General features: G+C 42.8%; 1 protein-coding gene and 1 long non-coding RNA gene across 4 annotated transcripts in view; one reads left to right on the top strand and one right to left on the bottom strand.

Annotated features, from left to right (window-relative positions):
• The first annotated feature begins 950 nt into the window (after positions 1-950).
• On the top strand, positions 951-4381 carry LOC135397928 (uncharacterized). The gene is made up of 3 exons (XR_010423891.1): positions 951-2110; positions 2184-2332; positions 2428-4381. It is a non-coding gene; the product is annotated as an uncharacterized LOC135397928 (long non-coding RNA).
• A 10852-nt stretch (positions 4382-15233) lies between these two features.
• The window catches only part of LOC135377813 (uncharacterized), a 29099-nt gene continuing 27743 nt past the window's right edge, over positions 15234-16589 (bottom strand). For all 3 annotated transcript variants that reach the window (XM_064610503.1, XM_064610502.1, XM_064610501.1), the window contains exon 13: positions 15234-15619. The gene's annotated coding sequence lies outside the window, so the exon portion shown is untranslated. The remainder of the gene's footprint in view (positions 15620-16589) is intronic.

Below are 16589 nucleotides of genomic sequence, written 5' to 3'. Positions count from 1 at the left end.
ATTACGGATTTGTTGAAATTACACATATCTGAGATGGAAAGTACATAAAATCTTATCACATGATATGTTCAACTACCACGGCAACGCAATTATTTTCTTCTACCAGTTCTTGCAACGATGTCGAATGAGCAGAAGTTCAATATTGTTGTACAAGGTCTGATGTATCATCACTTATTGAAACTCAACGAACATATCAACTGCGGTGGACCACCGGACGATTTTCATCTAATACTGTATTGTACGCCATTCAAGCACAATCATACAAAGAAATGACACATCAATAAGAGATTGTGCAAGTTCGTCGCAACAAAGTGCAAGTTACTGAAGCGATACAAATGCGGCGACAACGTTTCGATTGCATTAATCAACGCTGGATTCAAGCGACCGATAATAAAACATCATTATGTAATACATTCCGAATTCATCAGTCAAGACAACAAACGAAAACTTCAAAGATTGGAATAGGACAATTGTAATTTATCGGAATAAACAAGCATATAACTGAAACAATAAATGTAATCTTTGTCATCATTATAATGAATTCTACGCATCACAATGGAAAACACTTTGCATTTAGCATGCCTGGACTGAGAGCAATGATCGCTAAGGAAACGAATATTCCACATTGTGTGTAAGAATTCTCATATGGAATCAGAGCTGACCATCAAATAGGTTTCACCCGACTACACTCTGTACAAGTTCAACACCCGAACGATAGAATTGCCGGAGAAGGATCGGTCATTGAAATTTAGAGGCATGATACATCAGTCTATGATTACAAAAAAGGATCACTAATCTTTCGTGAAAACTTATCATATTTCATGAATTAAATTCCACAGTGCATGTATATTTCTCAAACAGTTGCACTAGCCCAGACGTAGGAAACGAAGAAGAAAAGGCGTCTTTGACAAGAAGAAGAAGAAGAAGAAGAACCCGAGTGGAGTGCGAAGGTGAATCGGGTTCTGTATCTTGCTGCTGGAGAAGGCTGCTTCTCCGATAGCTCCTGCAGGAAACGGTCTGATCCCGAAAGCGACTAAGTGACTTTGCTCTTGGCCTCTATAGGACTGCCACTTGCCCATACCTTGCTGGTGCCCGGCGGTGTAAAGGGGGCTCCCCGCGGTCGTAAGATGCCGGTCCGCGTCAAGCGACATTGGTTCCTTCCCCTTGGAACACTTTTTAGAGAACGGGCTTTCTGCCATTCCTGTTGTTCTCATGCCTACGAATGGGTCTACCATAAGCTCTAAAAACCCTCAGATACTTATTCAGTGCCTCGAGGGCGTAACTCCCAATTTTAAGGATATTAATGAGGTACGTCAGTATGGGAAAGACGGCATCGTTTGTAGGTCCTCTGACATGAACGTGGTTCGCTCTTTGCTTCAAACCTCTACATTCGGAGGCCTTCCTGTCAAGTCCTACATTCCACATCACTTAGCCTGCGTCAAAGGGGTGGTGAAGGGGGTTGATGTCTCGTTGCCTGCCAGTGAGCTCCTTGACCTTTTCTCCCATCTCGGGGTGCTTGAAGCTTACCGGTGTAGCGCACCCGGTAACGACAGTCGTGTAGCTACAGAGTCAGTCATAGTGACCTTCGCGGGGCACACCTGCCCTTCGGAGATAAAGTCGTGGCCGCTGATATTTCGCGTGGACTTGTTCAGGCGTAGGCCGCTGCAGTGCAAGCGCTGCTACCGCTTTGGCCACATCACTAAGCACTGTAAGTCCGAGATGCGCTGCCGGCGCTGCGGTGATTCCCCCATGACGAATCTGCTTGTTCCCCTGATTCCTCTTTGAAGTGTTGTTTATGTGGAGGCGATCACAATGCTGATTTCCCGGCTTGTCCCTGTCGCGATCAGGAAATATCTCTCTTGGATCTTATGGACTGCGGCGGGATAAGTCAACACCACCTAGATAACACAAGGCCTCTTCATGCTTCCCTCTCCCTGCGTGTGACATAACGCTATAGTTGCCCGAGCCTGATCCCGAGTCCGATGGCCCGATACATGCTGATGCAAGCGTTGTGCAACTTGCCGGTCATCTCTTCATGCTTCTAGAGTCTGTTTCGTGAGATTTTGGCCTGTGCGTCGCGTACTGCATTGTCAGTTTTCTCGAGTGACAGGTACGTATGCTTTTGTAACGCTCTATGTAGAGATAGGCAGTGTCCGTTAACTGAAACGATGTTGGTGAGTCAGTTCCACAGGGCCGGTGCTGCGTTCCTCGCTGTCGAGACAACGACGAGGGCCCAATAGTGCATGTGTTCTCGTTCCCAGATGAAACTCTCAAGGAATAATAGCTGAAGGCGATTCCACGCGCAGATTTTAAACCGAGCATTCGCTCCAAGGTATGTAAGTAAACTTGAAGCCACTGCTGCTGAAATGCGCTGTGGGATCTTGCTTACATGTTGATTGTAATACGGTCGTCCTCATTCTCTCGCAGTTCTGCGAATGGCATTTTCAGCAATCGGAATTGTCGCTAAACTCACGCACAGCGATGGGAAGATGACTGAAATCGAAAGCGATCGACTACGATTGGTGCCAGGTGCTGTGCCTTCAGTTTATTCAAACTGCCCGGCCTACATGTCATCTACGCGTGCTCGTCGCGAATCAACGAATTCCAAACGCGCCAGGACGAAGAACACGACCCTTCAGAAAGCCCTAGAAAATTCACTAGGAACCAGAAGAGAAGAAGTGATGAAGAATTCAGTGTTTTCTATGACGACTTAAAAGCAAGTTAGGAGGCATCTGCAACACCAATTTTGGACAATGAGTGTGACCGACAAGTGTGTGATGTTTCTCCACATTGAAAGCAACCCATCGTCGCACTTAAGGTTTTATGTAACCATTTAAGTGTTCGAAGGAGTAAAGTAGTATTTCCAACGTTCGGATAAATATATAAACTTGGAAGTGCTTCATTCATCAGTTGGCCTTGTTCCTGAGTTGAAGCTAAATTCCATTACGTTCGTTAAAACATCGCTTTCAACAATAAGAGTGCGACGTCGCTTGCTTAGGCACGCTCTGGCGACCGTCCAAGTACCAGAGGGAAGCAGCGGAGGGACAACTAGCGTGACGTCACGGCATGCATGAAGAGGCCTTGTTTTATCTAGGTGGTGTTGGGTAAGTCAAAGCGTTCGCGACACAGTGTCATCAACTTTTACAATTGCATTCGGGTTCAGTGCCTGCAAGATAATACGAAGCCTTTGCGAAAAGCGAATCTATTATCAAATGCCGCGATGCAAATGGAGGATTTTACAAGCATGATGTGCAGGCGAAGTCTACATGAACTTCTGCTCATTCGACATCATTGCAAGAACTGGTAGAAGAAAATAATTGCGTTGCCGTGGTAGTTGAACATATCATGTGATAAGATTTTATATACTTTCCATCTCAGATATGTGTAATTTCAACAAATCCGTAATAAATCTAGCGATATAGACCGCTTGTATGTGATAATTTGATCTGACTGCTTTCTTGATGAACGCAATGCCCATTGCAATGATTACAATTACATGTGGTCTAGTGTATTTCAATTCTTCGTTAGCAAACCTCAAAAACTCCGCCATCAATCCCAGCGGCCATTCCGTTGTTGACGTGCAAATATTTTTATAACTATTGTAGATTCGGCATACAAGTTCTTGCACCTTCAATTCCGTAATTTGTACCATATCTCCGAATACGACCATGTCTAAGACGTATTGAAATGCAGCGATAATGGAATCGTTTCGCGGCTCTTCCTTTTCGAAGCAGTTTTTTATCACATCTTCCCATGACTTATGGTATCGAGTACAAAATCTGTCCATCTCTTCAATGTATAGCAATTGTCTCTTCTGTTTTCAAGTGCGCGTCTACACTTATGTATGCTCATTTTATTGATTAAAATTTTATTGTCTGGTTTAGAATGCTATAATATCCACCTGTCGTGAGAATTATGGAAATTGATTTACAAAACGACATGATGAGCAAGAAAAAACGTGTGCTTTCAACGATTCTGTATTCACGCTGCTTGTTTAGAAATGATTTGTCTGAATTAATTATTCTTTTGACTTTGTTTCAAGTATTCACTCGACTGATATTCTATGAGTTGTGAAGTTACTACTTGAAATAATTATTGTCTTGTATTTGTTTCAATTGTTCACTCGATTGACATAAGTAAAAATAATCGCTAAGATGGGAATGCCTGATATATCTGAGTTGCATTTCACATTTGATATTTCTGTGTGGTTCATCTACAAGGTGTCCCAGAAAACGTGTCATTGAATTATAATAAAAAAACTACACCACCTAGAGTCATGCGGTCAATGACATTTGTTCTTACTGGGTTTTTGCCACCTCCTCGTGTGAATGTCGTGTAACGTAAGTTTAATTATGTAAATTTTTGCAAGCTTAAGTCAGAAATTTGCCTAGTAAAGGTCACTTTTTTACCCCACCAATGTGAAGAGCGTGTCTAATTTAGTCAAATTATTGACAATTGACAGGGATATTCAGAAGCTATCCCATCGGAAAAAATAGCCGAACATCATGCTCTAAGGAGGTCGCACAGAATAGCGCACGATGAATTTTTCTCTTTGTCAGTCCGACGAAAGGAGGTTAGAAACCCAGCCCTCCCCGACGTCGCAGAGGGAGATAAAACAGGCAGGCTTATCACGTCCGACTTTCGCTGCGATAATGCTTTCCCTCTCCCAATTTAGGAACTTTTTCTACTATCACTCTGTGGGCTGGCTTCGGAACCTCCTTTCGTCGCACTGAGAGCGATTGCGCTCAAAAAGTCATCGCGCGCTATGGTCCGGTGCTCCGAAAAGCATGATATTCGGCTATTTTTTCCGATGGGATAGCTCGTGAATATCACTGTGAATTATCGTGAATTTGAGTGAATTCGGCACGCTCTTCATATTTGTGGGGTAAAAAAGTGACCTTTACTTGGCACATTTTCGAGTTCAGTTCGCAAATATTTACATAATTAAACTTGGAGTACATGACATTCCCATTAGGAGGTGGCAAAAACCTAATAAGAACAAATGCTCTTGGCCGCATGATTCTAGGTGGCATAGTTTTTTTATTATAATCCAATGACATGTTTTCTGGGACACCCTGTATATAGAACTTTCTGTTGCAAGATATTACAAAAATTTATGTAATCAAATTTGTTTCTCGTTTTTTATTGAGTATTGTTGCGTATCATTTAATAATTTGGACTTTCTCTACATGTTTAATAAAAATATCGCACCTGTACAAACTTAGCCGACTTGTCATCCACTTTGACGAAAGACTTCCGTTTCAAGGAAAGGATACGAAAAGATAGTGATCCCCGCGAATAATATCGGCAACTATTTGCGCTGCACAATAAAATATATTCGCCTTTGAACTATCTTATCTGACCTCGAGAGCGCCCTGTTTGCTGGAGGAAGGAATATAGCCCCCAACCCTTTGAGTGATAAAGCATGGTAGTTGCTTCGTTTTGGTCATATAGATAGAGACATCAAGTCTCCCGGCTTTGAGCAAAAAGAGTGAAAACCGAGATGAAAACAGTGCATATTTTCTATGTCTTGGATACCTTCATCAAGGTTTGTAGCGTTCGTTAGAATGAAAATTGTATTGTGTTCGATTAGATTAACTCTCGAAGATGATTTTATGATGGTTCAATGATAGATTATTTTCCTCTGTTGTTGTTTACGTTGCGCCGCTTAAAGTGTTCCTCTGTTCTTCAGCGTTAAGTCTGTGCTATTCGCAGTATTAGATTGTAATGTTTCTTGTTTTGATAGATTGTTTCGCTATTGCATGTATCTGTTGTTTACGTGTTGGCTAGGAGCTGCAGGTTTGGCTCTCTATTAATGCTAGCCGTTGATTGTGTTGTTTCTCATTATTTCCTTATGTCTATGCTATTCACTTAATAAGAAATTGATTAACTAAAAGTTGTGTAATGTTGGAATAATCAGCTTATCGTCCCTATTGCGCTCGAAATGTTCATAACTGTCACAAAACAGGCGTACGCCTCCCGTCTTCAACAAATCAGGGCAGATATTATTAGAGCTGGTTGTTGGCTAGGAGCGTGCTATGGGGCGAAACTCATCTTCCCCACGCCAGGCCTGGTATACTGACGGACGTCCTCTTCCCCGAAGGTTCTTGTGCGGAAAGACTTTCAAAAACTCGCGGCCTCGTGCGCTTTCTCGAAGAAACGGGCCTAGCGGAAAGACCACTCTAGTGCACCTCTCACCTACAGTGTGCCTCCGTCCCATCAGTATCGGTCATCCTACCTATGCATCACTTTGAAGTCCTCAACTCCCCTCTCCCACTTTCCTTTTTTTTCTTTTTTGCTATAGTCGTGACGATGCCCACTTGAGTGCGGCCAACAACGGCAAGCTACCTCGACACCCCCCCCCCCCCCCCATCATTTTTTAACATATCTATTTTCTATGTTGGGTTCATAAAACAAAGTAAGGTTTGTAGTGTCTCTTAGAATGAAAATTGGATGGTGTTCGATTAGATTAAGTCACGTGGATGATTTTATGATAGTTAAAATTCTCCTCCTCTGTTGTTTTGATTAATACTATCTTCTTTGATTAAATGTGGTGTTATAGATTTTATTTCCTGTTGTGTTCTTGTCGTTCGTGTCCCATGGTCTTGCAGGGTCTCTGCTGTTCACATTTAATTACATACATCTATTGGCACTTGTAATTATAATCCCGCAATCGCAATGATGGTGGTCACGTCTCAGACTTTCTATAATACAACTTGTAATTTTGATTGTAATTATATTGGTTAAGAATATCTCCTTTGATTAAATGTAGTGTTATAGATTTTATTTCCTCTTGTGTTCGTGTCGTTCTTGTCGTTCGTGTCCATTGTCTTCCATGGATTCAAGTATGGTTGTTGATATTAAAATATACCTTTTTCAGATTATCCAATGTGGCCTCAGTATTGTATGTATTATTGAAAGTAGAATATGATAATAAAGGAGATTTTCTTTCAGATTGTTGGTGTCCATCGCCGCTGCCGCCGCCGCAATGTATGTATTATTGAAAGTAGAATATTAAATGAGATTCTCTTTCAGATTATTGTTGCTATAATGACAGTGTGTTGATATTAAAACGTGTCTTTTTCAGATTATCCAGTGTGGCCGCAATACTGAATGTATTATTGAATGCGAATGTAGTTTCCTATAATAATAAGTCATCTTTCAGGTCATTGGTGCGGGGCTCCATAAGTGAACAATTGGTAAGCAATGTGATGAATGTTGATATTATGTTTTCTTTCAGAATCTAGGGACTGAATATAGCGAATAAATTATGTATATTCGTTACATGTACTGTCTTGTGTTTTTATTTCTTCTGTTTCAGGTCGTGAAGGTTTTTCGGCTTGGTTTTTCTCCTTCACCTGATTGGCATCACAATTGGCAGCACTATTAGCATTACAACTGGCACAATCCCTGGCATTATTGACTTTTGTACCTTTGTGTATGGCTATCCTTTGCATGTCTATACTTGCATGTTAACCGCTCACCACACGGCTGTTGTAGCGAAAAAAATATGAATGAATTCGGCCCAGGCTGAAAAATGTGCCGCAAAGCCCTCCCCCTATCTACCGAAATGCCATACCAAATATACCGAAATGCCATATCTACCGCGCAGAATCAGCGGATCAGATTCTCCGTCATGCACGCTGCCATTGGTTCCGCTATATCCGATAAGACCACGGTGACGTTATCAACGGTCTACTAAGACTCTCTAAAAGGGAGTGTTAGTAGACCCCTGACTAAATGCCTTCCGAAGTGCCGTATCTACGGTACCCAATCAGCGACTCGGAGCAATCAAGACTCGGAGTCATGCACGATGCCATTGGTATCGGTATGTAAGATAACTTCACGGTGTCGTTATCAACTGTCTACTAACACTCTCTAATAGGGTGTATAAGTAGACCGCTGATAACATGGCTTCCGAAGTGCCGTATCTACCGCACCCAATCACATGATAAGATTCTGAGTCATGCACGCTGCCTTGATTTCGGTATATAAGATAACTTCACGGTGACGTTATCAACGGTCTGCTAACACCCTCTAATTAGGAGTATTAGTAGACCGCTGATTACATGCCTTCCGAAGTGCCGTATCTACCGCACCAAATCGCAGATAAGACTCTGAATCATGCACGCTGCTACTGGTTCTGGTATGTACGATAACTACACTTTGTCGTTATCACTAACACTCTCTAATAGGGAGTGTTAGTAATCCGCTGATTACATGCCTCCCGAAATGCCGTAACTGCCGCACCCAACCAGCAGATGAGATTGAGTCATAATAAAACGTGATGTTCAATCAACGACAGTACTTTATTCAGGAAGTAAGATCCGCTGCCATTGAAATGAAGCTGAACCATTGTGCGCCCACAGGGAGTAAGATGCAAAGCGTTCGAATAGACCTCTACTAGAGAAACGTCATCATGACATTGGTAGACAGACTGAAACCGAAACAAATCTGAAGGAGAGGGCTGGGTTCCACGAACGGGCACTTGTTCGCTGCCTCCCATTGAAAGAAAAGTAGGGCCGAGGGTCGCGTCCCTTTAAGGGACCATATCTTATTCCCCTTAAGACCGTGGCTTTCGGGCGCGCCCTTGTTCACCTCTATCTTCGAGCGTAGTTCAATTCTACCAAATTTTAGCGCTGTCGAACACTATGACGTCATTTGTTTACAAACAGGGGGAGGTCTATTGTTGGACATAAACGAAAACGATCTAAGCGTGTTGCACTCCTCCCTTTCATTTTTTTTTTCTTTTTTTCTGCCAATAAATCCCCCCACCCCCTCTGTAGGCAACTCAAGGTCTAACCAGGGAAGGATAACGGTAATGGTAACGGAAACAGAAACGGTATATTACCGAAATTGGAGATCGTAACGATAACGGAAACGCATACCACGGTCCTCCATTACCGGAAACAGAAACGGAAACGAAAATTATCGTCCGGTATTGAATTCGGGTAATGGCTATTCCTGTTGTGCGATGATATTTGAGGGACTTTTCATTTTATTGTAGTATTTTGATGACTCCTTTCCCCGTAATGCTCTAAATACTACAAGAGAACACGGCAACAAAGCGCAATATTGGATCTCGAGGGTGCATCCCTCGCTTACCTACTCGTCCCAGTCCTCACACCCATTACATCAACACATGAGACTTACACAATATAGACTCCACGCACTCTACTCCACCATAAGCCTATAATTTTCATCTTTTTTTTTTACTTTTTTCATTTTACCGATGCCATGGCAGTATTGTTTACTACAAGACAGCGTCCGCCTATGAATGCGACATTGGACGAAGGTTAAGCCCATCTTGGGTTGCTGGACTCAGAGTGACTGAAGACATGCTCCTACATTACTTTAAAAAATCTTGCAAGACGTGCGCATCCCAACGACGTAAAATTAGGTACTTGTGTAGTGTGTACGCGTGACACTTAAGGAGCACTTAGGTAAACCAGGGTGCTGGCAGAGCCGAACGGCTGTCCTCCCGCAGCTCTGTAACAGCAGTTCCATTACCGGAAACAGTAACGGAAACGTAACGGAAACGAAATTGAAAAGCTGGTATCAGAAACGGATAACAGAAACTAAAATATAGCAGTAACGAAGATGGAAACGGTAACAAAAATACGTCCGTTATCCTTCCCTGGGTCTAACTCAACTGCTCACGCGCGCTGCACCTGCATAATGCTATTTTGTGTCCGAAGTAACTTGGAAGTAACTCGTCCTTTTTTTAAGTAACTCAGTAACTGCGAGTTACATTTCAGGCTGAAGAACTTCGTTATTAACTTAGTTACATTTTGCACACGGTAACTTAACTTGTAACGAGTTCTTTTTCACGGGTAACTTCTCAATCTATGACTAATACTCCCTACTAGAGAGTGTTAGTAGACCGTTGATAACGTCACCGTGAAACTATTGTACATGCTAGAACGAATGGCAGCGTGCATGACTCAGAATCTTATCCTCTGATTGGGTGCGGTAGACACGGCACTTCGGAAGTCATGTTATCAGTGGTCTGCTAATGCTCTCTATTTTAGTAGACCGTTAATAATGTCACCGCGAAATTATCGTACATACCGGAACCAATGGCAGCGTGCATGACTCAGAGTCTTATCTGCAATTTGGTGCGGTAGATACGGCACTTCGGAACGCATGTAATCAGCGGTCTACTAATACTCCCTATTAGAGGATGTTAGCAGACCGTTGATAATGTCACCGTGAAGTTATCTTACATACCGAAATCAATGGCAGCGTGCATGACTCAGTATCTTATCTGCTGATTTGGTGTGGTCGATGCGGCACTTTGGAAGTCACGTTATCAGTGGTCTACTAATACTCCCTATTAGAGAGTGCTGCAGGCTCGTTGATAATGTCACGGTGCAGTTAACGCACATACCGGAACCAATGGCTGCGTGCATGACTCAGGATCTCATCCGCTGATTGGGCACGGTAGACACATCACTTCATAAGGCATGTAATCAGGGGTTTATTAATATCCCCTGTAGAGAGTGTTAGTAGACCGTTGATAACGTCACCGTGAAGGTAACTTAGATACCGGAACCAATGACGGCGTGCATGACTCAGAATAATATCCGCTGATTGGGTGCGGTAAATACGGCACTTGGAAGGCCACGTTATCAGCGATCTACTAATACTATACTCCCTATTAGAGAGTGTAAGTAGATCGTTGATAACGTCACCGTGAAAGTATTGTACATACCGGAACCAATGGCAGCGTGCATGACTCAGAACCTTATCCGCTTATTGGGTACGGTAGATACGGCACGTCCGAAGGCATGTAATCAGGGGTCTACTAATATTCCATATTAGAGGGTGTTAGTAGACAGTTGATAACGACAAATTGTAGTTATCGTACATACCAGAACCAATGGCAACGTGCATGACTCAAAGTCGTATCTGCGATTTGGTGCGGTAGATACGGCATTTCGGAAGGCATGTAATCAGCGGTCTACTAATACTCCTAATTAGAGGGTGTTAGCAGACCGTTGATAACGTCAAAGTGAAGTTATCTTACATACCGGAATCAAGGCAGCGTGCATGACTCAGTATCTTATCTGCTGATTGGTACGGCACTTTGGAAGGCATGTAATCAGCAGTCTACTAATATTCCCTGTTAGAGTGTTAGTAGACCGTTGATAACGTCACCGTGAAACTTTTGTACATACTAGAACCAATGGCAGCGTGCATGACTCAGAATCTTATCCTCTGATTGGATGCGGTAGATACGGCACTTGGGAAGTCATGTTATCAGCGGTCTACTAATACTCTCTATTAGACGGTTTTAGTAGACCGTTGATAATGTCACCGCGAAATTATCGTACATACCGGAACAAATAGCAGCGTGGATGACTCAGAATCTTATCCTCTGATTGGGTACGCCAGATACGGCACTTCGGAAGGCATGTAACTGAATGGGTGCGGTAGATACGGCACTTCGGAAGTCATGTTATCAGCGGTCTACTAATACTGTCTATTAGACGGTGTTAGTAGACCGGTGATAACGTCACCGTGAAGTTATCGTACATTCCGGAACCAATGGCAGCGTGCATGATTCAGAGTCTTATCTGCTGATTTGGTGAGGCAGATACGGCACTTCGGAAGTCTCGTTATCAGCGGACTTATCGTCTTTATTAAAGAGTTTTAGTAGACCGTTGATAACGACACTGTGAAGTTATCTTACATACCGAAACCTATGGCAGCATGCATGACTCAGAATATATTATCCGCTGATTGGGTGCGGTAAATACGGCACTTGGGAAGCCACGTTATCAGCGATCTACTAATACTCCCTATTAGAGTGTGTTAGTGGATCGTTGATAACGTCACCGTGAAACTATTGTACATACTAGAACCAATGGCTGCGTGCATGACTCAGAATCTTATCCGCTGAATTGGTGCGGTAGATACGACACTTCGGAAGTCATGTTATCAGCGGTCTACTAATACTGTCTATTAGACGGTGTTAGTAGACCGGTGATAACGTCACCGTGAAGTTATCGTACATTCCGGAACCAATGACAGCGTGCATGATTCAGTCTTATCTGCTGATTTGGTGAGGCAAATACGGCACTTCGGAAGTCTCGTTATCAGCGGACTTATCGTCTTTATCAGAGAGTTTTAGTAGACCGTTGATAACGTCACCGTGAAGTTATCGTACATACCGGAACCAATGGGAGCGTGAAAGCGTGAAAAAATGCCATGAAGGAACTGGAGAGAAAGCAAGAAAATATGTGGACGTCAGTGAAAAGCGAGTTAAAAGTAACTTGGAACTGAACTTAAGTTACTTTGGAAAAGTTGCCTGAAAAAGGAACGAGTTCCTCTGAAAGTTACCACGGCACAAAAGTACCGAGTTACAAGTTACCAAAAAAAAAAAGGAACTTAGTTACAGTAACGAGTTACCTCGAACTCTGGTATTAGTAGATCGCTGATAACGTGGCTTCCCAAGTGCCGTATTTACCGCGCCCAATCAGCGGATAATATTCTGAGTCATGCATGCTGCCATTGGTTCTGGTATGTACAATAACTTCACAGTGACATTATCAACGGTCTACTAACACACTCTAATAGGAAGTATTAGTAGATCCCTGATTACATGACTTCCAAAGTGCCGTATCTACCGCACCGAAGATTTTGAGTCATACACGCTGCCATTGGTTTCGGTATGTAAGATACTTTCACGGTGTCGTTATCAACAGTCTGCTAACATCCTCTAATAGGGAGTTTTGGTAGACCCCTTATTACATGCCTTCCGAAGTGACGTATCTACAGTACCAATCTGCGAATAAGATTGAGTAATGCACGCTGCCATTGGTACTGGTATGTACGATAACTTCACGGTGACGTTATCAACGATCTACTAACACTATAATAGACAGTAGTAAAATCGGGTATATTCCACATAAAAGTCATCCTTGAGAGTTTTTCGGGGTTCTCTTCATGGGAAAAACCGGGACACCAGGAAAACACGAGGACAGCACGATCAAATTAATTCATGACGATGGTCACAAGCAGTAGCGTCTTAAAGTCTTATCTTTGCTAGTGCATTTGGGAGAGGGTAACGACGGAGGAAATCCACCTCCCCCATGTAAAGTCCCCATAGAACCCCTCCCGAAATATTTTCCTGGTTACACCACTGGTCACGAATCCGCCAATCACCACTGTGCTTCGGTGGCCGTGGAGACGAGCCACCATGATGCGCCAGTTGTTGCCACAGAAAGCCTGTGTTTGAAATCGGCTGTGGCGATCAGCTGAATACAGACTCCACATAGCGAGGGAGGAAGAGGCGGCATTAGCAGGCTTTCTAGCTGCCGCTGACCTGACCCATGCGCTGAGTGGGGAGGAGGGGGGGGGGGGTGAAGCTGGAGCACTGAAAACATGGAAGTACATCTCCGCAGCCTTCATTGGGATGCACTCTATACTATGTCAACGGCCAGGATGATTGGCAAAGTTACCCTATGCCGCAGTCTTCTGACGTAACAGAACAGAAATGGCATTCAGTGAAAGTGTAGCGGATTTGTCAGCAGTCAGCAATTCCAGCGCAGTTCCCTATGCAGTTTGTCTTGGATGCACTATCCCCCTCAAGTAGCATGAGACCATATGAGACAGCGGAAAGATCTCCGACACCATTACCTACCAAACTGTACATTATTTACATGCAAATATGTAGAAGCAATCAAATATGTAACACCATGAGTTAACCCATTCTGGGCCAATGACTCCTACAGGAATCATAATACAGTTTCGTCGATCAGGCTTCGCGAACGAAACCGAAACTCTTGTTCTCCGTGACCAAAGCTCACGGAGGGATAATACTTCATAACTCCACGAGCAGATGGCACTGGAGTGTCGTCTTCGTCTTCATCAGAACTGATTGGGTCAGCGAAGCGCGCGCTTTTTGCATGTGTCCTCGACAGCCAAAATACCTCTGAATAGGACAGCTAACAGTGATTTTTGTGTACAATAAAATTTCGGGTTAAGGCTATAAAACTGGAGTAGCAGTGCACACAGTGTGCTTCAATTCGTCGGTTCGTCTGTTTTATGGTCTGTTAATGACTCCCACAGAAATCATATGTCAGTTTGCTATAATAAACAGCGCAAAACTTTTCAAACTTTCTTCTTGAGTTCCTTACGTCTTGAGAAGCTCAGAAACAAAATTTTGAGGTTTTCCCTCGCTGGGGGGTAGAAAAATTCGGCCCAGAATGGGTTAAGGGTGAAGGCGACTGCATTTAGTGCATCGTGGGCAAATTTATGGATTTCATCATGACTGCAAGACACAAGCAGGGAGGGAGGTGACCTGCAGTCGAATCCCGACCATGCTTTCTGGGCGTTTTCCTTATGTGTTCTCTCGGTCGGACATTTTTTCGTCACTGCCCACCCATAGCAGGCTGACCTCTGTGCCATCTAAAGCTTTGATAATGCATATCTTTTTGAAGCTTTTCACCTACATTTCTTCAAGTGCCTTCTACACACATGTAGGAAATGTGCATTTCAGTACAAGCAAGGTCCTTCTCGATTTGTAGGTGCATGGATCACGGCTGCAGAATACTTTCCTCTTTCAAGTTAAATGTACCTAGACAAGTCATCTCCAGTACTGTGTACACTTTTCTGATACCACTGAGAAAGCATGGCCATGGTTGGCGTATTCTCATTTGGGGTGTCGCACCTTATTCACTATAGGTAGCACTTCCAGAGATCGAGGGGCATTAGCCAAGAGTGAGGTTTCAGAGGTTCAAACCTCACGAACTCGTAGCTTAGGGAAAAGAAAAATGGGAAAATATTTTTGTGGCTACACTAGTATGAGAGATAAACTGCAAACAACTGACCACATTTCTTGTCCATCTTGTTTAGCAAAAAAACAACCTAAATTCTTGCTTCTACAGTAGAAAATGAAATATTTGCTATAATTCAAGGTCAATTCTTATGTGGCACCTTGTGTAATTTTATTTTGATGTGTACAGTCTGCTCTTGCTGGGACAGTTGAGCCAGTGGCATGGAAATAAGTGCATCCAGCAAGCCCCTTAAAACTGAAAAAAAAAAAATCGGATAGTATTCTGAGTCTTGTCAAGCCTGTCATAGAATTCAACGGACTGAATCCTAGAAATCTTTGGCAAGATGGCAACACTCCTACCATGAGTATGGGCTAGGAAAAAAAATTATGCAACCCCTATTATGTCATGCAAAAATATGCAAAACTTGTGGTAAAACAGTGGTACACCAACTATGATGATTACGTTTATTTGAATCTTATGCATGTGTATTACAACAAAATTCATCGTCTAACTGTGCAATTCAATACCACGATACTTGCAGTCGTAATTTAGGTACATCCATTTGCATCAGTTAAGAGGGAGACAGGACCTTCCTTGCTTTAACCGTGACAACTGATAGGAATATGACATGAAAATGTGCTTGAGCATGGGGTGGGTCACATACACTATAATCACATCCACAATGCCACAGACAGCTGATAGAGCATGCAGTTTTTTTACACTTGTGACGTTACAGTAGACGCTGAGGGACTGAAACAGAGAGAGATTGAACAGATGATGCTGCATTTAAAGACTCCCATATGGCTTCTTGTCATGAATGATGTGTATTCTGCAGTCTGAAACAGCATGATTGCAGTTAGTATAATCTGCAAGACCTGAAACTCATGCTACAGGGCAATTCCACCAAATTTGAACCCGCATAAAACTTCAAACCAGTGTAGGATCTTAAATTTTGCTCAAGATATACATTTAGTACGTGTTGCAGAATGATTAAAACAGTGCATAATTTAAGGTTCTAGGCTAGAGCTCACGAGAGAAAAGAAAGAGAGAGAAAAAGGGGGTCATTTCACAGAGTCCTTGGCATTTCTAGATGATTTTCTCAAATGGCAACATCACATCTCAGAATGGGTGACTTTGTTGTTGCCTTTCAAGTAGGTATCTTTCTTCATCAAAATAGTCAACTTCACAAGAACAGGCTAAAATGCCTTTCGAGGATGGCCTAAGCATGAACTGTTAATTGAGGAAAGCTTGAAAAAGAATCCACTGTGGTCCCCTTGTAACACTTTCTTGCATACCAATGTACCACAAATGTACCAATGTACCAACTCGAATGGATCTGCCTCCAAAACCCCAACAAAAAGGTGCCACAATCTTTTAAAAATTTGAAAAAAAAAAGAAAGAAAACAACCCTCACAAAACAATAGAAAGAATAAAAAATGGCATGTGTGCTGGATTGAGAGAGTTGTAGCAATTTTTACAGCAAACCCTAGTCTGCATGCTTGAGCCAGCACATTAGCAAGTATTCCTCCACAGCTATTGCGCATTGTGTCTAATTAAAATGAAGTAGACTGAAGAAATCTGGAGAAGGAGCACATTTACATAGTTCGCATATCCTTTTGCTTTCTTGAGGTGGCCTCTCTGGATTACAGAACTTCAGTTGACGGAAAGGTTTTGATCAATGCAACAGACCACTATGAGACTTAAAGGGACTATCGCATCCGGACACATGGGTAGGAAACAGTTACGAGACTGCATGGCACCATTGGATATTCCATTTCGACAATTTTTTTCTGCCGAGAAATGCTC

Source organism: Ornithodoros turicata, chromosome 1 (assembly GCF_037126465.1).
Source record: "Ornithodoros turicata isolate Travis chromosome 1, ASM3712646v1, whole genome shotgun sequence".
Classification (NCBI taxonomy): domain Eukaryota; kingdom Metazoa; phylum Arthropoda; class Arachnida; order Ixodida; family Argasidae; genus Ornithodoros; species Ornithodoros turicata.
The sequence above is the reverse complement of the archived record's forward strand: the minus strand, read 5'-3'. Positions and strand labels throughout refer to the sequence as shown.